This window comes from Psammomys obesus, unplaced genomic scaffold, assembly GCF_907164565.1.
Source record: "Psammomys obesus unplaced genomic scaffold, mPsaObe1.curated_primary_1811, whole genome shotgun sequence".
Taxonomy (NCBI): Eukaryota; Metazoa; Chordata; class Mammalia; order Rodentia; family Muridae; genus Psammomys; species Psammomys obesus.
In genome coordinates, this window is record NW_026593286.1 from 37,843,959 (window position 1) to 37,866,646 (window position 22,688).

General features: G+C 37.7%; 1 pseudogene; it reads left to right on the forward strand.

Annotated features, from left to right (window-relative positions):
* The first annotated feature begins 10,107 nt into the window (after nt 1–10,107).
* On the forward strand, nt 10,108–22,185 carry LOC129683825 (heat shock protein HSP 90-beta-like; annotated as a pseudogene).
* Nucleotides 22,186–22,688: the final 503 nt, after the last annotated feature.

Below are 22,688 nucleotides of genomic sequence, written 5' to 3' on the forward strand. Positions count from 1 at the left end.
TTAAAAGATGTGTTCCTCAGCATTCTCCCGGACAAAAACAGCCAAGGATTGGTTTAAGATGAAATTGACTTGGACCAGGCTTCCACAGGGTTTTAAAATTCACCAAGCATCTTTGATGAAGCTCTACACCAGGACTTAGATGAGTAAAGGAATAATATGCCACATGTGACTTTACTCCAGTATGTGGATGACTTACTCTTGGCAGCACTAGACACTGACTCTTGCCCGAAAGCCACTTCGACCCTCTTAAAAACACTGCAGGAACTAGGATACAAAAGTTTTGGCTAAGAAGGTGCAGACCTATGTGTCTGAAGTCACTTAACTGAGCTTCCAATTCAAATGGGGTGAGCAGGATCTTATCTCAGGCCAGTAAGGAAACTGTCCTGGACAATCCCACCCCCAAATCGAGACTCCAGGTCTGAGAATTTCTGAGTTCCCCTGGCTTCTGCAGGCTTTGTTTTCCTGGCTTCACTAAAATTGCTAAACTGCTCTATGAAATTACTAAAGGCAGCTGAAGAGGATTCTCAGAACCTGAAATAGACTGTTGTCAGCTCCAGCCCTGGCTCTGCCAGATGTGACCAGAGCTTTTCACCTGTTTGTGAATGAAGCCAGGGCATTGCAAAAGGGGATTTGATTCAACACTAAGACCCCCATGGTTGACCAGTGGCCTACCTAGGAAATTGGACCAGGTAGCCACTGTTTGGCTAACCTGCTGAAGAATCATCCCAGCCACTGCCTTGTTGGTAAAGAATGGAAACAAAATAACACTGGTCCAACCCTTGACAATTACTACTTCCCATGACATCAAGGAGTTCTCAAAGTCCACTTGACAGGTGGATCTCAAATACCAGGCTCAAGCATTTCATTGTTGCTAAACAATTCCCAAGTGTTCTTCATTTCCAGCACAGCTTTAAACTCCACTGCCCTGATGCATGCACCTGACTTGGACTGTTCCCTGACACATGGCTGCTTGCAGGGTCTACAAGTCCACCAAATTTGATCCCATCTGACTGATTATAATGGCCTGAAACAGACCTAACCACATATATGGATGGGAGCAGCTATGTGGGCAGTGGTGGATTTAAAGCATAAATTATAGGTTTCTCCTCTCCCGAGTGGACATGAGCTCAAAAAGCAGAATTGGTTGCACTTCCAAGGGCACTCCAACTGGTGAAAGAGAAAGTAGCCATATACTCATAGCCAGCATGTGTTTGACACAGCCCATGTCCATGAGCAGTATGCCAAGAAAGAAGACTGCTAATGGCAAAAGGAAAGGCTATTAAAAACAAACAAGAAATTTTATACCTCTTAGCTGCTTTATGGCTACCAAAGGAATTAGATACCTTACATTGTCTGGAACACCAAAATAGACTAACATTGGAGGCTATGGAAAATGCATAGCTGACCTAGGGGCTTGAGAGGCAGCCAGACAGCCACTTCCTGATTTGCCAATAGCTCTCCCACACCCAGTTTTACCAGGAAAGCCAACCTACTCAGGAGAAGATGATGAAATCTACATCAAGTGATGTCTACATCAGATGATGATTCCTACATCCGGTTGATGTCTCTTCCAGATGGAAGATGGAGGAAAAATACTACCAAAAATTCTGGAACAAACTTTGATCAAACAACTTTGTAACAGTACCCATTTAGTGGTCAATAAAACTACATAGAAGAGTTGTTAGTATTTTGGAACACAACCTGCTCCTGGGTTACCCAGCAACTTATGATGTTATCATGTGTTGCCTGCCAGGTGGCCGCACCTGGAAGGCGTGGTTACCTTGCCCCTTAAAGGTGGTCTCTCTCTTACTCTCTTACTCTCTTACTCTCCTACTCTCTTCTCTTTCTCTCTCTCTCTCTCTCTCTCTCTCTCTCTCTCTCTCTCTCGGTGCCTTTCTCTGCAAGAGGTTTATTAGGAGGGTATAGAGGGAGGGTGGAGCAGGACATGAAGAGAGAGAGAGAAAAGGGAAGGGTTAAAGGATGTAAAAGCACTTCCTACCAAGGGAGAGACTCTTTAAACTGTAAGTAAAAAAAAAACCCATTAAAGAAATCATACCCCAAATTGGAACACCTACAGTTTTGGCATCAGACAATGGACAAGCCTTTGTCTCACAGGTTAGTCAGAGCTTAGCTGAGGCCTTGGAGATAAATTGGAAACTACATTGTGCATATAATCTCCAGAGCTCAGGGCAGGTAGAAAGGCTGAATCAGATGTTAAAGGAGACATTGACTATATTAACCATAGAAACTGGCTATGACTGGGTATCTCTCTTTCCCTTTGCCCTCTTGAGGGTTGGAAGTATACCCTACATTAATGGGGGTCACTCCATATAAAATCATGTGTGAGAGCCTGCCTCTCATTATTTCTAACACAAAAATAGACCTACTAGCTGATTTCTCTATTCATGTCATTCTTAAACTAATCCAGACACATTAGCGTGTGCAAACTGGATTATATGCTTACACCCGACACCTCTACAAACTGCCTCCTGTCATGCCCCATCAATTCCAATGTAGTTTCCAGATCTCCCCAGAGATATGGTCCTGGTTAAGAGACATCAAAGAGAATCTTCAACTCCTTGCTGGAAAGTACCCTACATCGTGATTCTGACTACACCCACTAATGTACAGTGGGTGTGTATGTGATTCTGACTTCACCCACTGCACAAGCCCTTGCAGACTTGTGCCACCTATGAAATATCAGAACCCCAACTATTAAATGTCTCTCCTTTGGTGAACCCCAGCCATTTAAAACCTTTAAATCGGTTCCCCAACAGGACTCTGTATCTTGTCTCTGGGAAATGTCCATTTTTTTAGGGGACTTAGAAGAAAATGGAACTTGCTTCAGGTCTTAACAATTCTCCCCTCACTGCCTCTTCATATTTAGGCATATGCCATAGTTCCAACACCCATCTGACACATTCTTCCATTTTCCTAGGGATGACAAAGGACTATTTTCTAGCCATCCTTAGGGGTACCTGGTTCACATGCACCTCTGTCCTTACCCCTACCTTGCTGCTGCACACTTTACAGTCAATGGCTGCAGTTATGCATACTTACTCATGTAGTACCCCAAGTCACCCATTATGAGGAACAACAGAATGAGCCCACATGGGGCTCTATCCCACTCACACCCTCAGCAGGACATGATCCAAGTGCCAGTGTTAATTGGAATAGCATTGCAGGCTCAGCAGCCATAGAAACCACTGTTCTGGTGATGGAAGAGAACTTTCATCAACGGAATGAACAGTTTGGGCTTGGTACATTCACCACCTTTCTAGAATAGCAAGTAAATTTCTTGGCCGAAGTGGTACTACAAAACAAATGGGACCTAAACTTGCTATTTCTCAAGGAGGGTGTTCATGGCTTTTAGGTGAACAATGTCACTTCTATGCTGATCATTCTGGTGTGATTAGAAACTCCTTGGCAGAAGTTAAAACCAACCTCCTTAAGAGGGAACAGGAAAGGTAACAGTCAAACAATTGGCATGAAAGGTTATTCAGTTGGTCCCATTGGTTAACATCTTTAGTTACTGCTCTCATTGGTCCCTTGTGTATGTTACTGATAGCCTAAATCTATAGACCTTGTCTCATTAATGTCGTTGGCAAGAAAACAGATATCTGCTGTCATACTTACGGTTCTAAGAACTCACTATAATCCGATAGTTCTAGAAGAAGGTACAGAGTCAAGGACTTGATTCCAGTTTTCACTTCAGGGGGGTAATGCTATAATCAACTTAAACTTTTTACATAACTATAGCTCCTCCTTTGAGACCTACTTTGGTAATTAACATAACTAGCTTCTCTGTTAACACCTGCTTTGTCTTTAGCATATCAGAAGTCATTCTTCCTCTCTGTCTCCATTTTGATCATAAAGTGAGAGTATAAGTTATCAGGACATACTAGCCTGAGACACAGGCACAATTCAGTAGTTCAATACTTGCTGCATAGAATAATACAATAAATGATAAATACATGTTTTCTTTGAATGAAATATAAATGTATGTCCTGTTAGAGTTAAGACTGCAACATCCTGAATGAGATTTAAGCATCTTCCCTAGAGTCCGCCTGAGTATTTAGCTTCTTTAAGTCTGTAGATTTTAATATGTTTACCCTGTATTATATGGCTAATCTCCCCTTATAAGTAAGAGTATACTGTGTGTGTCTTTCTGTTTCTGGGTTAACTCACTCAGGATAATCTTTTCTAGATTCCACCATTTGTCTGCAAATTTCATGATTTCTTTGTTTTGAATCGCTGAGTAGTATTCCATTGTGTAAATGTGCCACAATTTCTGTATTCATTCCTCCACTGAGGGATATCTAAGTTGTTTCCAGACTCTTGCCATGGACTAGGGGAAGGAAATGGAGTTGAAAGAGGGAGGGAGAGTAGGAGTAGGAACAGTTGATGGAGAAGGCTTCAATCAAAATATATAATGAATAAATTATAAAAAATAAATAAATAATTTAAAAAAGACTGTAGAATACTGCTATGTTCCTTACTCGTGGAAAGCTGGAAAACCCTCCAAGAGCTCCTGTACCCTAAATGCCAGCCAGTCAGTTTAAAGTGTTTTGTCTAGCTACCTAAAGTCAATGAACATGAAGCAAAAATTAATTCTTCTCATTTGGATGAACACAGTGTAAAAAACAAAACAAAACAAAACCACTATTTTTTTCTGCTTGTTTGTGGTTTATCCCTTTAAAATCTCACGTTGAAAGTGGTTCAGCATCACTGACTGTCTGGCTTCTGAGACTAGAGGTGGCCCTGGCTGGTGAGTTTTTGTTCAATATCTTTCAGTCTGAGTCTGGTATTTGAGTAGTGAGTTTGCAGCTGTTCCTGAATCCTATCAATAATAATATGATGCTTTATAACTTTATCAGATAATTTTACTCTTTTAAAACCTTACTCCATTCTATTGTGTTTGTTTTATTTCCCTCTTGCCTCCTTAAAAAAAAACAAAAACAAAAAAACAAACAAACAAACAAACAAACAAACAAAAAAAAAACCCCAGCAGCAGCAACAAAACAAACAAACATTTTTTCTGTGTCCCTCTTCAAATCACTTCTGGTCTGTTAATCTTACAATTACACTTTGTGGTTCTCTTTTGCTTTTCTGGTTTCTGCAGTTACTCCAGGTTATTTTACATCTGAAGAGTTGAGCTAGGTGGCTCAGATGATAGAGAAAATGCAGCATTGGTGTTTTGGGGTAGAGTTACCTCTTTACTATAAATATTTCTTGGTTCCTCAATTTGACTGAAAATATTGTGATTCCATTTTTACATGTGAAAAGCATTTCAAATACATATGCGTCACATTTTTATTATTCATTAGACAGCTGCAGAACAAGGTTGCTTCCATGTCTTAGCCCATGTTTTATGTGACCATGACCATAGCAACTCTTAGAAAGGAAAGCATTTAACTGAGGCTTGATTACACTTTCAGAGATTTAGTCTATTCTCATTATGGCATGGAGCAAGGCAGCACACAGGCAGAGATGGGGCTAGAGAGGTATCTGAGAGTTCTACCCAAGGATCCGCAGGCAGCTGGAAGAGAGAGCATTGGTCTGGCTGGGGCAGTACATACCTTCTAATCTTTTCAAGTAGTGTCATTATCTAATGACCAAGCATTCAGATATTTGAGCCTATGGGAGCCATTCTAATTCAAACCACCACATTCCATTGATTAGCTATTGTAAGTAAAGCAAGCCATGAAAATGGCCGAATGAGTGTCTGTGGAGCACGGATCCTTTGGGCATATACCAAGGAGTGGCATAGTTGAGTATTTTGGTAAAATTTAGTTTCCAAAGGTTTCTCAAAACTGACTTCAAAAATGTCTGAAACAGTTTGTAATGCCACCTACAGTGAATGAAGTTTCCCTTTCTTCTACTTTCACTGAGGTATTTGTTTTTTGATTGTTTTGATTTAACTGGTATAAGAGGATGTTTTGTCTTACATTTCCACAATTGATAAAGATATTAGATATATTTTTGAAATATTAAGTTTTTACTTCTTTTGAGAACTCTCTTTTCATAGATCACACAGGAAAAGATACTGTCCCATATGGTGGGCTTTTTCTTAACATGAATGACTGTTCATTATCTATGTAGAAGATGTTTAGTTTTATGAAGTCCCATTGGTCAATTGTTGACTTCAGTTCCTAAGCAAGTGAAGTCCTATTCAGAAAGTTTTCTTCCACTTCTATACCCTGTAGGATACTGCCTATATTTTCTTCTAGGTGTTTCAGTTTCCTTCTAGGTCTCATATGTAGGTCATGGATGCGATTGGAGTTAATATTGTGATGGGTGTTAGATAGATATCCAGTTAAATTCTTCTACATTTGGACATCCAAATTTCCCAGCATCTTCTGTTTAAGGTACAGTCTTTCCCCTCCATATGTTTTTGCCACCTTTGTAAACTAGTCAATGGCTATACTTATATGCACCCATGTTTGAATCTTCTGTTTTATGCCATTGATTTCAGGTATGCTTTTAAATCGGTACCATACAGAACTCTTTAGTTTATCCTGAGGTCTGGAATGGTAATAGTTTCAGTGCCAGCATTGCTTCTTTCCCCCTCTCAGGATTGCTGTGGCTCTTTGGGGTGATTTGAGGGTCTACATATATTTTTGGGAGGTTTTTTTTTTTTTTTTTTTTAGATTTCTGTATGTTGAACCTACCTTTCATGCCTGGGATGAAGCCTACTTGGTCATTGTCAATGATATCTTTGATGTGTTCTTAGATTCGGTTTACAAGTATTTTTTTTCTTTTTTTAATTTAATTTGATTTTTTTCTTATCAGTTACATTTTATTAACTGTGTATCCCAGCCGTGTCCCGCTCCCTCATTCCCTCCCAATCCCACCCTCCCTCCCTCATCTCCACCGTGCCCCTTTCCAAGTCCACTGATGGGGAGGGACCTCCTCCCCATTCATCCAATCCTGTTTTATCAGGTATCTTCAGGACTGGCTGCAAAGCCCTCTCTGTGGCCTAACAGGACTGCTCCTCCCTTGGAGGGTGGGGAGGTCAAAGAGCCAGTCATTGAGTTCCTGTTAGAAATAGTCCTTGTTCTCCTCACTATGGGAAACCAATTGGTTACTGAGCTACCACAGGCTATATCTGAGCAGAGGTTCTAGGTTATATCCATACATGGTCCTTGGTTGAATGACAGTTTCTGAGAAGACCCTGTGCCAAGATATATTTGGTCCTAGTTTACAAGTATTTTATTGAGTATTTTTACATCATAAAAGTTCTCATTTTGTGTTGGGTTTTGAGTGGTGTAGGTATTGAGGTGACAGTGGCTTCATAGAATGAGATTGGTAATGTTCCTTTTGTTTCTATTTTTGTGGAATAATTTGAAGAGAATTGTAGTTAGCACTTCTTTGAAGGTCTGGTAGAATTCTGCTCTGAAACCATCTGGTCCAGGGCTTTTTTTGGAAGGGAGACTGTTGATGACTGCTTCAATTTTCTTCAGGGATATAAGGCTATTCAGTCTTTCTATCTGATCTTGACTTGATTTTGGTAGATGGAATCTATCAAGAAAATTGTTCATTTCTTTTAGATTTTCAAATTTTTGTGGCATATAAGTTTTTGTAGTATAACCTAATGATTGTTTGGATTTCCTCAGTGTCTGTAGTTATGTCCCCCTTTTCATTTCTGATTTTGCTGATCTGGATAATTTTTCTCTGTCTTTTAGTTACTTTGGCTAAGGGTTTGTCTATCTTCTTAATTTTCTCAAAGAACCAACTCTTGCTTTCATTTATTTTTTGAATAGTTTTATTTGTTTCTAATTGATTGATTGTAACCCTGAGTTTGATTATTTTCAGCTGTCTGCTCCTTTTGGATGTATCTGCTTCTTTTTTTTTTTTTTTTTTTTCTTTAGCTTTCAGTTGGGCCATTAAGTTGCTTGTATGTGAAGTTACAAATTTCTTCCTGAAGGCACTGGGTGCTATGAATTTTCCTCTGAGCACTGCTTTCATTGTGTCCCATAAGTTTGGGCATGCTGTACCTTCCTTTTCATTGAATTCTAGAAATTTTGTAGGGAAATTATCTGTAATCCTATGTTTTGTTGGGTATAGTTGTTTTTGTTGGATTGGAATTTTTCTTCTAGTATCTTCTGTACAGCTGGTTTACTGTTCAGATATTGCTTAAATTTAATTTTGTCATGGAATATTTTGTTTTTTCCATCTGTGTTGATTCAAAACTTTGCTGAGTATAGTAGTCTGGGTTGGCATATGTGATCCCTTAAAGTCTGCATGACATCTGCCCAGGCCCTTCCGGCTTTCATAGTTTCTGATAAGAAATCTTGTGTGATTCTGATAGTTGTACCTTCATGTGTTACCTGGCCTTTTTCCCTTGCTGCTTTTAATAACTTTTCTTTGTTCTGTAGATTTAGTCTTTTGTCTATCATGTGACGTGAGGAGTTTCTTTTCTGGTCTAGTCTATTTCTAGGTGTTCTGCAGGCTTCTTGTATGTTTATGGACATTTCTTTCTTTAAGTTGGGAATTTTTTCTTCTTTGATATTCTTGAAGATATATTCTGGGCCTTGGAACCTGGAATCTTCTTTTTCATCAATTCCCATTATTCTTAGATTTTGCCTTTTCATGGCGTCTTTCATTTCTTGGATGTTTTGTGTTTGAGACTTTTCCAATTTTACTTTTTCTTTGAGAGAAATATCAAGTTTTGCAAGTGTATCTTCAACACCAGAGATTCTCTCTTCCATCTCTTCTAGTCTGTTGGTGAGGCTTACCTTTGTGGTTCCTGATCTTTTCTCTAAGTTCTCCAGCTACAGGGTTTTCTCTGTCTGTGTTTTCTTTATTGATTCTAATTTTATTTTTATAACTTGTACCATTTCCTTCATCTGTTTGAATGTAGATTACTGTCTCTTTATTATGGTCTCTATTCTTTTGTAACTCTCTTCTCTATATGCCACTAATTGTGCCTCAACCTGTTGCCTCTATTTGTTTGGCTATATTCGCCTGTGTTTCTGTGAGAGCTTTTTTCATTTCCTCTTTTGCTTCCATCTGTGTGACAATTTCTTTGAGAGATTTGTTTGTGTCCTCTTTATGTGTCTATAATAATTGGATAAGCATATCTTTAAAGTCATTTTCCTGTGTTTAGGATGAATTGGAGTATCTAATGATTTGGGGGTTTGCTGGTAAAGCCATGATTTTCTGATTTTTTTGGGATGTGTTCTTTCACCAACCTCTGGCCATTTGTTTATCTGTAACCTTCACTGCTTGTTCCTGGATTCTGCAGTTCAGACTGGTACTGTCTTTCTCTGGTGTCTGGAGAATTCTTCAGGAAGACAAGAAAGGTCCAGTGTTTTCAGCATGTCCGTTGGTGTTTCAGCTCTACCTATGGGAGGAAAGTCTGCTCGCACAGAAGGACAAATACAAGCAAGTGTGTGTGTGTGGAAGTGTGCCTTGAGGGACAGGGTGGTAGAGAATGTAGAAGCCTTCAGTGTTATGGTGGGGCACCTTGTAGGAACCGAAGGGGGTCACAAGACACCAAAGGTATCAGTGTGGGGGCAAATTCCTTGAGTTTGTTAGGGACCAGCAGGCTACTGGTATTTGTCTCTAACTGAGCTCCAGGAGTTATTTGCCTAAACTCCACTGGTAGACCTGCAGAGCAGGGGCTTCAGTGTCCTAAGACACCCTGTCTTTCCCCCAGTGGATGTGTGGTGGGAGGGATCTGATGTCTGTCTACTAGATCAGTAGTACCCTGTATCTCTCTGTAGGCACTTGAGGAGACACTGACTCTAGCAGGTCAAATAATAAAATGCAGTGATTCCTCCTGTTCTCTACTGGCAGGTTTGGACCGGCTGAGTCAAATGTGGCAAGATGAGCTCTGTCAGCTCAGTGGTGCTGCAGCCGCTGACCTAGGAGTCCAGTTGTGTCTACAAAACTGGAATGTCCTGGTGCCTGCTGGGAAGTCCTGGGGAGCTACAACAGTGGTCCACAGAACTAGGTGGCCCAGCACCTGGTGTACCTGGGTGGTTTTGCTGGTCTGCTGTCCTTTGGTGGCTGTACAGCTGACTATCTGCCACTGAGTGATTGGGAGGCCTATATTGTCACTGGCTGGGAGACCCTTCGGAGTTGATAGGGCTGCTCGCAGACATGGGACCCAGGAAGGATTGTACCTCGGATCTGGGAGTCGACAGGTGGGTACAGCTTGCTGCTACAGCTGAGGAGCTAGAAACCCGCCTCTGCTGTTTTGGTCCCCAGGTTCTTGGTTCTCTGCTCAGCGTCACAGATGCTGTAGGTCTGCTCCTCTAAGGAGGAGGAAGGCCCCTAAAAGGGAAATTCCTCTCTCCCTTCCCAGAGAAGTCTGCAGCTGACCTGAATGTAGATGTTCTCTGCTCCTGTGATGTCCCCTCTTTTCAGAAAGCCACAATGTTGACTTTCTGGCTTCAGTTGCCCCTCCACTCACCAATTTCTGGGTTTCAAATCCTATGCCTCTCAGAAAAAGTGTGTGCTGGTCACTGCCATCTTGGATCAAGTTTTTTTTTTAATGTAGTCCCTTATAATATTATGAATGAATTTTTTTGTCTGTTATTATTATTTTTGTCAGTAGTATCAGAGTCCCATGATCCTGTTTATCTTCTATAGAACCAACTCTAAAATTGCTTGACAACCCAATCAAAAAATGAGGTGTGGAGCTAGACATAGAATTCTCTGTAGAAGAATATAGAATGGCAGAGAAACTCATAAGGAGATGAGATGTTCAACATCTCTAGCCATCAGAGAGATGCAAATCAAAATGACCCTGAGATTTTACCTTACACCCATCAAAATGGCTAAGATCAAAAATTCAAGAGACAACACATGCTGGAGAGGTTGTGGAGAAAGGTGAACCATCCTCTATTGCTGGTGGGAATGTAAATTTGTACAACCACATTGGAAGTCAATCTTGTGCTTTCTCAGACAATTAGGAATAGTGCTACCTCAAGATCCAGCTATACCACTCCTAGGCATATATCCAAAAGATGTTCAAGTACACAACAAGGACATTTGCTCAACCATGTTTGTAGCAGCTTTATTTGTAATAGCCAAAAACTGGAAACAACACAGGTGTCCATCAACGGAGGAATGGATACAGAAATTGTGGTACTTTTATACAATGGAATACTACTCAGTAATTAAAAACAAGGAAATCATGAATTTTGCAGGTAAATAGTGGGATCTAGAAAAAAATCATCCTGAGTAAGATATCCCAGGAGCAGAAAGAGACACTGGAATATACTCACTTATAGGTGGGTACTAGACCTATAAGATAGGATAAACATACTAAAATATGTACACCTAAAGAAGATAAACAAGAAAGAGGACCAGGGGTAAGATGATCAATTCTCATCTAGAAAGACAAAGGAGATGGACATTGGAAATAGGAGAAAACAAGTAACAGGACAGTAGCCTACCACAGAAGGCACCTGAAAGACTCTACCTAGGAGTGTATCAAAGCAGATGCTGAGACTCATAACCAAGCCTTCGGCAGAGTGTAAGGAATCATATGAAGGAAGGAGGAATTAGTATAACCTAGAAGGGACAGGGAGCCCCACAAGGTCCAAATATATCTGGGCACATGGGTCTTCTTTGAGACTGTTTCTCCAACCAAGGACCATGTATGGATATAACTTACAATCCTTGCTCAGATGTAGCCCATGATACCTCAGTATCCAAGTGGGTTCCCTAGTAAGGGGACAGGAATTGTTTCTGACATGAACTCAATGTCTGGCTCATTGAGCTTTCTCTCCCCCCCAAGCGAGCAACAGCCTTGCTAGGCCACAGATAAGGACATTACAACCATCCTGAAGATACCAGGATAAGCTAGAACCAGACAGAAGGAGAGGAGGACACCCCCTCTCAGTGGACTTGGAAGGGGGCAGGGAGGAGATGAGGGAGGGAGAGGAGGATTGCGAGGAAAAGAGGGAGAGGGCTACAGATGGGATACAAGTGAATGTATAAAATTATTTAAAAATAAAAAATATTAAATAAAATTGCTTGATAATTTATAGTCTTTTCTTTGTTTCAGTTTCATTAATTTCAGCTCTGATTGTTATTATTTTTTGCCATCTACAGGTATGGGTTTGGTTTGTTAAGTTACAGTAATAAAACATTTATCTGCAAATTTACTTTTAGTGCATTTTTTTAATGTATGCACTTGTAGCTGTACATTTCCTTTGTAAGATATTTTTAATGTGTCACCATGGTTTTATTGTATTTTCATTTAATTCAATAAGGTTTCTCTCTTGACTTATTCTTTGACTCCTCTATCCTTTAGTAATAATAAATGTGTCATTTATTCTTAAATGAGATTTGTTTGATACTGCTTTTAAGTTACTTTATTATGATCGGATAGGATACTTGGAATTATTTCATTCTTAATGAAGTAGTTAAAATTCACTGTTTGTCCCAGGCTCTGGTTCATTTTAAAGAAGCTGTATGTGTTGCTGAGTTGTATATATAGTCTTTGGTGTGTGGGTCGAATATTCTGTAGATATCTTTTCATTCCTTCTGATGCAAAAAGTCATCTAATTTTGATATTCCCTTGCTTATTTTTATCATAGTGGTTGTCTATTAGAGAAAGTTGGATATTGGAATCCCCAGTTATAATGTGTAGATATCAATTTCAGTAATAAATGTTTCATGAAATTGGGTTTAGCTGTATTTGATGCCATATGTTTAAGATAGAAACATCTTGTTGATTGTTTTCTTTAGACTGAACTTTTATCTCTTCTTAGAATTTTAGTGTAGAGTATATTTTGTCAGATATTAGGATAATGATACCTTCTTCTTTCCTGCTCCCAGTTCAAATGAAGTATTTTCATTAATTCTTTCAATCTAAACTGGTTCCTTTCATTAAAGCTAAGATATCTCTAGTCTAGACAATAGATTGAGACATTAATTTATGTTTTGTTTATGTTCTTTGTATATTCTTGTTACTAATTTTGTATCAGATTAATAGCTGACAAAGCTCTCTCCTAACATATGGCTTCTTTTTCACTTCATTCATTGTTTCCCTTCCTGTAAAAAAAACTTTCAATTTATATAAAGTTCCACTTGTCTACTGTTTGTTTTAGTTACATAACAAGTAGAGTCTTATTAAAAGAGTGTTTTCCTTTACCTATATTTGAAGGGTATTGAGAGTTTTCTTCTGCTAGCTTCAGTACTTAAGGTTTTTCATTTAGATCTGTGATTTATTTCATATTAAGATTTGCGAAAGATAATAGACATAGATCTTATTTCATTGTTCTACATGTGGATAACAAATTTCCCCAGCACTGTGTGCTGAGGGTGCTCTATTTTTTCCAAACACACTGTGTGTGTTTGGCTCTTTGCTAGTATTAAGTAGCTGTAGTTATGTGCACTAATGACAGGCTATTTGATTTGGTTCATTGATCTACATGTCTATTCTTCTAGTGCAATGTTACATATATTATATATATTATTATTATGCTTGTATAATCTATCGTGACTTGTGGAACATATCTCTTTCTAATATTGTTCTTTCTGCACAGGATTAAGTTAGCTATCCAGCATACTTAATGTTTCATATACATTTTCATCTATTTTTTAATTTCTGTGATGGAAATAATGAAAATTTTTATTAGGATTATATTATATCTTTAAATTGCTTATGGTTAATGTTTGTTTTTATAATAGTTCAACCAATTCACTAGCATAGATTTTTTCCCCAACTTTTAGTGCCTTTCTTAATCATTTTCTTCAAAGATTTAAATTTTTCCATGCATGGGTCCTTAAGAAAGTTTATTCTTAAATTCTGTGGTTTTGTTCTCAATATTTTTGTTCCTGATCTATAGAAATTTGCTGCGATTTGTAGATATGTTTTCTTCCTTGCCAATTTGCTGAAAATGTTGATTACTTTTAGAATTTCTGAGGACTTTTGGATATCTATTATGTATCAACTCATTTCTTATTCAAATACAGATAATTCTACTTATTTTCTTAATTTTACTCTTTTTTAATATATTTTTTACTTATTAAATATATTCACTTTGTATCCTAGCTGTAGTACCACCTTCATCCCCTCCCAGTCCTGCTCAGCACCTTCCCTCATCTCTTCTCATGCCCTTGTCCTAGCCCACTGATGGGGGAGGACCACCTCCCTCCCATCTGACCCTAGCCTATCAGGTCTCATCAGGACTGTCTTTCACAGTCTTCTTCTGTGGCCTAGTGAGTCTGCTCCCCATTCGTGGGGAGGTGATCGACTGAGTTCATGTCAGAGACAGCACCTGTTCCCCTTACTAGAGAGCTCATTTGGAGACTGAGCTGTCATGGGCTACCTCAGTGCAGGCGTTCTAGGTTATCTTCGTGAATGGTCCTTGGTTGAAGTATCAGTCTCAGAAAAGATCCCTGGGCCCAGAATTTTTGGCTCTGTTGTTCTCTTTGTGGAGCTTCAGACCCTTCTAGGTCTTTCTATCTCCCCCTTCTTTCATAAAATTCTCTGCACTGTGCCCAAAGTTTGACTATGAGTATCAGCATCTGCTTTAATACTCTGCTGGGTAGAGTTTTTCAGAGGCCCTCTGTGGTAGGTTCCTGTCTTGTTCCTTGTTTTCACCTTCTTCCAATGTCTATACCATTTGCTTTTTTGAATGAAGATTTAGCATCTTACCCAGGGTCTTCCTTCTTGCTTACGGAATGACAGAAACACTTAAAGAAATGCTCAACATCCTTAGTCATCAGGGAAATGCAATTCAAAACAACCCCGAAATTTCACCTTACACCCATCAGAGTGGCTAGTACCAAAATTTCAAGTGACAACATATGCTGGAGAGGATGTGGAGAAAGGGGAACCCTCCTCCATTGCTGGTGAGAACATAACCTTGTATAACCACGTTGGAAATCCATCTGGTACTTTCTCAGACAATTAGTAATAGTGATACCTCAATATCTAGCTATACCACTCCTAGGCATATATCCCAAAGTTACTCAACCATCTTTGCTCAACCATGTCTGTAGCAACTTTATTGATAATAGCCAGAATCTGGAAACAACTCAGATATCCCTCAACAGAGGAATGGACACAGAAATTGTGGTACATGTACACAACGGAATACTACTCAGCAATTAAAAACAAGGAAATCATAAAATTTGCAGGCAAATGGTGGGAACCAGAAAAGGTCCTGAGTGAGGTATCCCAGAAGCAGAGACACACACACAGTATATACTCACATGGTCTATCCAGACATACAGGATAATCATACTAAAATCTGTACACCTTAACTGTATCTCTTCATTTCCTTCTCTTTCCTTATTGTTCTAGCTAGTGTTTCAAGCACTATATTAAAATGAATAGGTATAGTAGACAACCTTATCTCACTTGGTATTTTAATAAGATAACGTCCTTTTTTTTTGGCGGGGGGGTGATGTTGACTCTGGGATTGTTAGATTGAGATATATTCTCTACAGTCCTCTTTTCTCTAGAAATTTTATGAGGAAAAATTGTTGGATTTTATCAGTGGCAAATATCATGATGGTCTCTTCTCAGGATATAGATACTCTATGAAATGGTATAAAATCAAGTTTGTTTTTAACACCTAAATTAATTATTCCTTCTTGCTAAGAGAATTTGTGTTCTACTTTAGCCCTTAGTAGCGACATTACTTTGTAAGCTGCCAAAACCAATACATAATATTGTTTCTTCCATTAGGAGTTTATCTAGCTGAGTCTGACAATTCTTTGAGTAGGTGATTCTAATCTCAGAGGAACAGATACACCTAAATACAGACATCCAAGGAGTTGTGAAGAACAATAATCTCATTAATGAGATAGTACTCTTACAGTTGCTGAAGTTCTTCCTTGTTTCAGTTGTTTGCTGAACTTAGTGAGCCACACTTTTCTTTTTCTTTCATTATCTCTTTCTCACACACACACATATATATGAATACTGAAATCATTAGCATGTTTTTCTTGACCCTCCGTGCCTTCTCACAGTATCATCTCAAGAAGTCTACACCCAGGCTTTCTACAACTTTGTGAAGACTAACACTGTTGACCTTACCTCTACAGCCATTAATTTTTCTCTTCTTTTTCCTTTGCTCTTCTCATGGGAGCTGTCAAAATTCCCAATTTACCCATTCTCTTTTCTTTTGTTTCCAGTTTTATCAAAATAATCTCTGAATTTCTCCTTAAGTCTGCTTTTTTTCAATCTAACTAAGAGCCCTCAACAGGAAACACCTATATAAAAAGTTTTTTTCCCTTTTCATATTTTACAATAGAGTATTTCTTTGTATAACCTATACATTTTTATAATTATTTTTATTTTTAAGTTCAATGTAATTAAAGATAATGAAATTTATATTCAGGGTATTAGTTCTACTTTTCTAAAAAGAATGGCTCAGAAAAAAAGTATGTGTATGTGTTCACATTCTGTTTTAGACTTTTCTTGTGTTCTTTTTCCTTTCTGGTTTTGTCATTTTCTATTTATTTTAACAGATAAAGTTAGTGGGCTATGCTGATTACTTTTCCAGTTGTTGCGCTAATTAACCCAGATGAAAAAAAATTAAAGAGGTGTTTACTTTGGCTTACGGTTCTAGAGTACATCCTGTCACGTCAGACCAGGCATGGTAGCAAGGGCTGGTGGTAACTGGTCACATTATCAAGGAAGATGTAAGCACATTTTGCATTAATATAACTAAATGAAACTCTATTGTGTTGCATATTAATTTTGTTGATTACAATAACTTTAGTAATAAAGCCATCTTACTTTAGAATCTCCTATGCTTCTGTATGTATGAAATGAATTCACATTAGACACAGAGAGTGTAGTATAGAAGTTAAGTGTGGTTCTTCGGGAGTGGAGAGAAACAATAACATGAAGTTAAAATGGACACTGGTCAAGGAACCATTGTAAGGGAAGCATGCTGAAAGGTAAAAATGATCAATAGCCAGAGGGTCCATCTGCAACCATGCAGTATTTCTTAAAATAATTAGAATGATTTCCCTGAGAGATGGGTTTTGCCAAAGTATTGACAGGGCCAATTAATTAGTTCTTATGAAAAAAATAAAAGACAATATTATGTTTGTTCTTTGTTAAAAAGCCTCTGACAAGGTAGTAATTTTGTGATGTCTCTGGAAATACAGAATGCCATGTCTCTACCCAGGGTTTGACATAGAATTCAGATCTCTTCTTTTTTATTATTAAATTTTTACTTTTATATTAATTACAGTTTATTCACTTTGTATCCCAGCTGTAGCCCCCTCTCTCATTCCCTCTCAATCCCATCCTCTCTCCCTCATCTCCTCCCATGCCTCTTTCCAAGTCAACTGATAGGGAAGGCCCTCCTCCCCTTTCATCTGACCCTAGATTTTCTGGTCTCATCAGGACTGGTTGCATCGTCCTACTCTATAGCCTGGCAAGGCTGCTCTCCCATTTAGGAGAACTTGATCAAAGAGCCAGCCACTGAGTTCATGTCAGAGACAGTCCCTGTTTCCCTTACTAGGGAACCCATTTGGATACTGAGCTACCATGCGCTATATTTGAGCAAGGGTTCTAGGTTATTTTCTTGACTGGTCCTTGGTTGGAGTATCAGTCTCAGAAAAGACTACTGTGCCCAGATATTTTGGTTCTGTTGCTCTCCTTGTGGAGCTCGTGTTTTCTCCTGGTCTTACTATCTCCCACTTCTTTCCTAAGATTTGTAGCACTCTACCCAAAGTTTAGTTATGGGTCTCAGCATCTGCTTTGATAGACTGCTGGGTAGAGTCTTTCAGAGGTCCTCTGTAGTAGGCTCCTGTTCTGTTTCCTGTTTTTTTCTTTTTCCAATGTCCATCCCATTTTTTCTATATTGAGTAGCAATATTATTAATAATTATAAAATTTTTTAAAACGGGCATATTTGTTAAGTAATTTTAACAGAAAAGAATATGTAACATAGCTTTCCACTTGATTAGTCTAAAATCTTTTGAGATTTTTGATAACTCTATAGAGCATCACTGGAGTATCCTTTATTCAGAGAATATTTTAATTAAATAAATTATACTAGACAGGAACTTGGATGATTTCCCAGTGGTTAAAGTACCTTCCACCAAAGCATGATGGCAAGAGGTCACTTAAAGATTTTTGGAAAGAATTTAAACTTAAGGTGGATATGAATGACTCTTTTCAATTCCAAGCCCCAAAAAGAGACAAAAGGAATCGCCACCCCACAATGACACTAGACTTTTGGCAAACTCTAGTTTGATTGAAGGCACTTCTTCATAATGTTCAGGAATGATTACAGACACCAACGTAAAGACTCCTCTTTCATGTGCACACATTGGATGTATAAACGTATTCAAACAATACAGACTCACATCAGTAGCTATAGAAGAAATGAAACAAAATATCTAGTTTTTAAACTTCTGAAGAAAATAATACTTTTGTTTAATTTTGAAAGTAAATGCATTTTTTAGTGAAGCTTATTTTCAAAGAGGAAATTTCATATAAGTACTGAATCTGATATACTGCATGAATATTTGGATGACAATAAAAATAGTAACTTTTTATCTCTAAAGCACTGAAATAAGCAAAGTAATGAGAAAATACTGATCAAAAAATTGATATATTAACTAAAACAAAAAATAAAATGGCCCTGTTTACCAAACATTGAGGAGTTGGTGAAAATCATAACTCATTAGTATAACTGAAATCTTTAGTTGTGGTTTTAAAATTCTCATTATGATAAAACTTTATGATTTGAGTCAGTAGAATGAAGCCAGTTTGGGATAGAGGCAACCTGCTTAGGAATGACTTTTCTTGGCAGTCACATGACAACAAAGCTGTTTTTAAAACAGTGTTGTAAGACTGCTGATGTGCTCTTTAAACCTTAATTACGCATAATAGGTACTCTGCAACTCGTTGCTTCAATCTTCTTGAAGAAAATGCACAGCTCCTGAAGTTGTTGACTAAGTTGGTATTTGAAATAATTATGTGTTATTTTCAGTTCAGTGATAGATGGTGTATTTTAAACACTCTTGAAGTTGATTTTTTAATGGGTAAATGTAATGATATAGCTTTCACATTATAAAGCTCTCCAAAACTCACAATATGCATAACACAAAATTTTAAAGACTCTACCCTATATTTTTAAAAACTTGGAAGAGAAACTGGAATTCAAATTAGAAGCAAAACATTTATTCAAGATTCTGGTTAACTAAAAAAAAGTTGTGTACTTTTGGCAAGGCATTTGAACTATTTCAATGAATTAAGTAAGAAATGAAATAATATTGACTTATTTGTATATTAAAATTAGCATATGATTTGCAATTGTTTATTAAGCATATAAGAGAAATTAAAAATAAAATATGGAAACATGAATGATAAAAGAAACATTAACATATAGGAATTATTTTAGCTTTCATGAAAATATTAACACAAGCCCACTTTAATATCATATTAAAGATAATATATTATTAAAGGCAAAAGTCACATCTCTATGGAGTAAATTGGAAATTGGGTAATATGTAAATGCTCACAATATTTATTATTGGTTGAATTAAGAAAGACTACTAACTCTATGTGCAAAACAGAGTCTTCATCATCTACCCTGTAAGGAAACATCAAATACAACTGGATAAATAAAGCTTCCATTTCTAAGAATATTAAAGTTATTGTAGAAAAATTCAAGCAAAGTACAATTTATATTAAAAAGAAAATATAAAGTTCTTTTTTAAAAATTATATTTTTAATGAACTGGCTAACAATGAAAAACTTAAAGTTTAAAATACTTTTCTTAAAAATGTTACAGTAATAATGATTAAAGGACTGTTTTCAATACACTGGTAAAAGTCTTGGAAGAAAAATATTTCATAGCTTGTACTTTGAAAAGAGTGTTAAAATAGGTTTATCTTTAGTCATTGGTGGTATTAGGTTACAGCATGCTTGTTCCTAAATTAAAAATAAACTGATTGATCATTTTAGCATTACATTCAAAATAATAGACTATTTTAATACTTTCTTGTGTTTTTAAAATGAACTCAGTGTTTTCTAACATAAGACAGACACAGACAGATGGAGAGAGAGAATGAACTGAAATGAAAATGACTTGGGACAACATTTATTATGAGAGAGATCCTTTCATGCTGGACAGGAAGGAGAAGGAACAAGAGGAGACCAGTGAAGATAAAGCATAAGGATGAGAAAGGTGAATAAGAAGAAGACACAAACTAGCAAGGAGAAGCTTATAACTGATGATATGTAGATAGATGAGGAGGATGACAGTAGCAAAGATGAGAAAAAAAAAACAAACCAAGAAGATTAAGAAGAAAGACATTAATTAGGAAGAGTTGAAAAGGACTAAGACAATGTAGATCAGAAAAGCTGCTGACATCACTGAGGATGAACATGATCAAATCTACAAAAGCCTGTCCAAATATGTGAAAGACCACTCGATGGTCTAGGTACTTGTGGTTTGCAACATGTGTTTGAGATCATGGGGAACAACTTTCCAACTGATTGGTAGCTGAAAACTGAAAGCCCGGAAACCACATGACTTTACTCATGGGTAGCTACTCAGTGAGACCTGTAGTTGTCAGTAGTTTCACTTTCTGTTTTGCTGGTATAGTGGCCAGACAGCTAGGATTCTGATTTGAGGTATACCCTTATGGATAGCATAGTAGCTGACTTGGTGTAAGGGTTGTTTTCACTGGAGCTGCTCATAGTTTCTAATCTGTTGGTAGGATTTAAGGAGTGTGACTTTGTTTCAGTGTTAGATGTTTGATACTGGGACAAGATTGGAACTGGTAGTCTGGTAGTCCTCAAATGTACTACTGGGTTTTGTTTGTTTGTTTTTGGATTGTGTTTCTGGGGGAGGTTGTTTGAGATTTTTTTTTCCTGTTCTGTGCACTTCTCTCTAGAAGGTCATTTCAAATTCAGAGCACTACAAGATAATTTTGAACTTTTTGAGAATAAAAAAAAAAAGAACAACTTCAGACTCTATGTCTTTTGTGTGTTCATCATAGACAGCCATGATGGGCTGATATCTGACTACCATAGACATGTCCCTGAACATCTCCTGAGAAATGCTCAAGCATAGCAAAATCCTGAAAGTCATCAACAAAAGTGTCATGAAGAACCCTTGAACTATCTGCTTAGTAAGCAGAAGAGAGAAGTACAAAAAAATTCAATGAGGTATTCTCCAAAACTTTAAAGCTTGAAATCCATGAAGATTCTACTAGTGGTGGCACCTCGTTGAGCTCTAACACACCTTTCAGTGTGGGGATGAGATGTGTTCCTTTCAGAACATATGTCTTGCCCAAAGGAGTTACAAAAGTCCATGTACTCTATCACTGTTCAGAGCCGAGAGCAGGTGGTCAATTCTGCCTTTGTGGAGCAGGTACAGAATCTGGGCTTTGCTGTGGTGTATGTGACTGAGTTAGTTGATGAGTTTGTTGGAAAGAGTCTTGTCTCAGTGGTAAAGAGGGTTTGGACCTACCAGGAGATAAGGAAGAAAAAAGAAAAATTGAGGAGAGTAAGGCAAAGTTTGAGGATCTCTGCAGTCTCATGAAGGAAAGCTTGGATAAAAAGGTTAGTAGGCTTACACTTGAAACCCTGAAGTCAAGCCACCTTCCTGAAAAATTGGATTGCAGAATAGCTCTGGTTAGTTGTCTGCCACTGTTAAAAAACTAAAATTACAGTTTCTAAAAGGCTTGTGTCTTCCACTCCCTGCACTGTGACAAGCACCTATGGCTGGACAGCCAATGTAGAGTAGTTCATGGAGGCCCAGGCACTTCAAGACAACTCTATAACAGGCTACATAATTTCCAAACAACAACAACAGCAGAAAACAAACAAAAACCTTATACATCAATCTTGTCCTACCCTATTGTGGAGATCCTGCAGCAGAAACTTTAAGTGGACAAAAACAGCAAAGGTCAAGGACCTTGTGGTAGTACAGTTTGAAATTATTCTGGTATCCTCTAATTTCTACTTTGAGAATTCCGAAACTCACTCCAACTGCATTTACAACATGAATAAACTAGGCCTAGGTGACTAAGGAGGCTTGAGATACAGGTGACAAGTAATGGAGCTGTTTGTGCTCTTGAACACACTTAATGCCATTTGGCTCGAATATCATATATTTACTTAGTCGTCAATTAAAGTAAGATGATAAGAGAGGACCCCAGTACTGTTGTTCCTGATGAGATTCCCCCACATGAAAGTGATGATGGTGCCTAGTGCATGGATGAAATATGTTAGAGAGGACCCTGGGAAACCCATGTCCTCTATAGTTTCCCTGTGGTTTCAGCAGCAGCACACTGGGTTGCTTTTGACGCACCTTGATCTCTGCTCATATTTAAACAATCTCTTTTATTTTGTTCTTGTGCCTTAAAGAAGGAAAATACCCTTCTCAGGAAAAAAGGATTTGGCACTGTATTTTTTGTCCTGTTATTGTTATGCAAAATAAAGAAGATGCATTTTTTATAAAGAAAAATAATGGCAGGTTATCTTTTTAATTTTATGTTTAAATTTTCCTTTATTTTTGACAGTATAATATAATTATACTTTCTTCTCCTTTCTTCAAACCATTTCATATATCCCTCTTTGCTTTCTTTCAAATTCAATAGGCTCTTTTATTAATTATTTCATGCATATATATTATTATAACATACTCAGTCCATATAATATTACATATATATATGTTTTCAGGCTTATCATTTGCTATTGGATAAAGAGATAGCATGATCTTCCCTGGTGAAAAT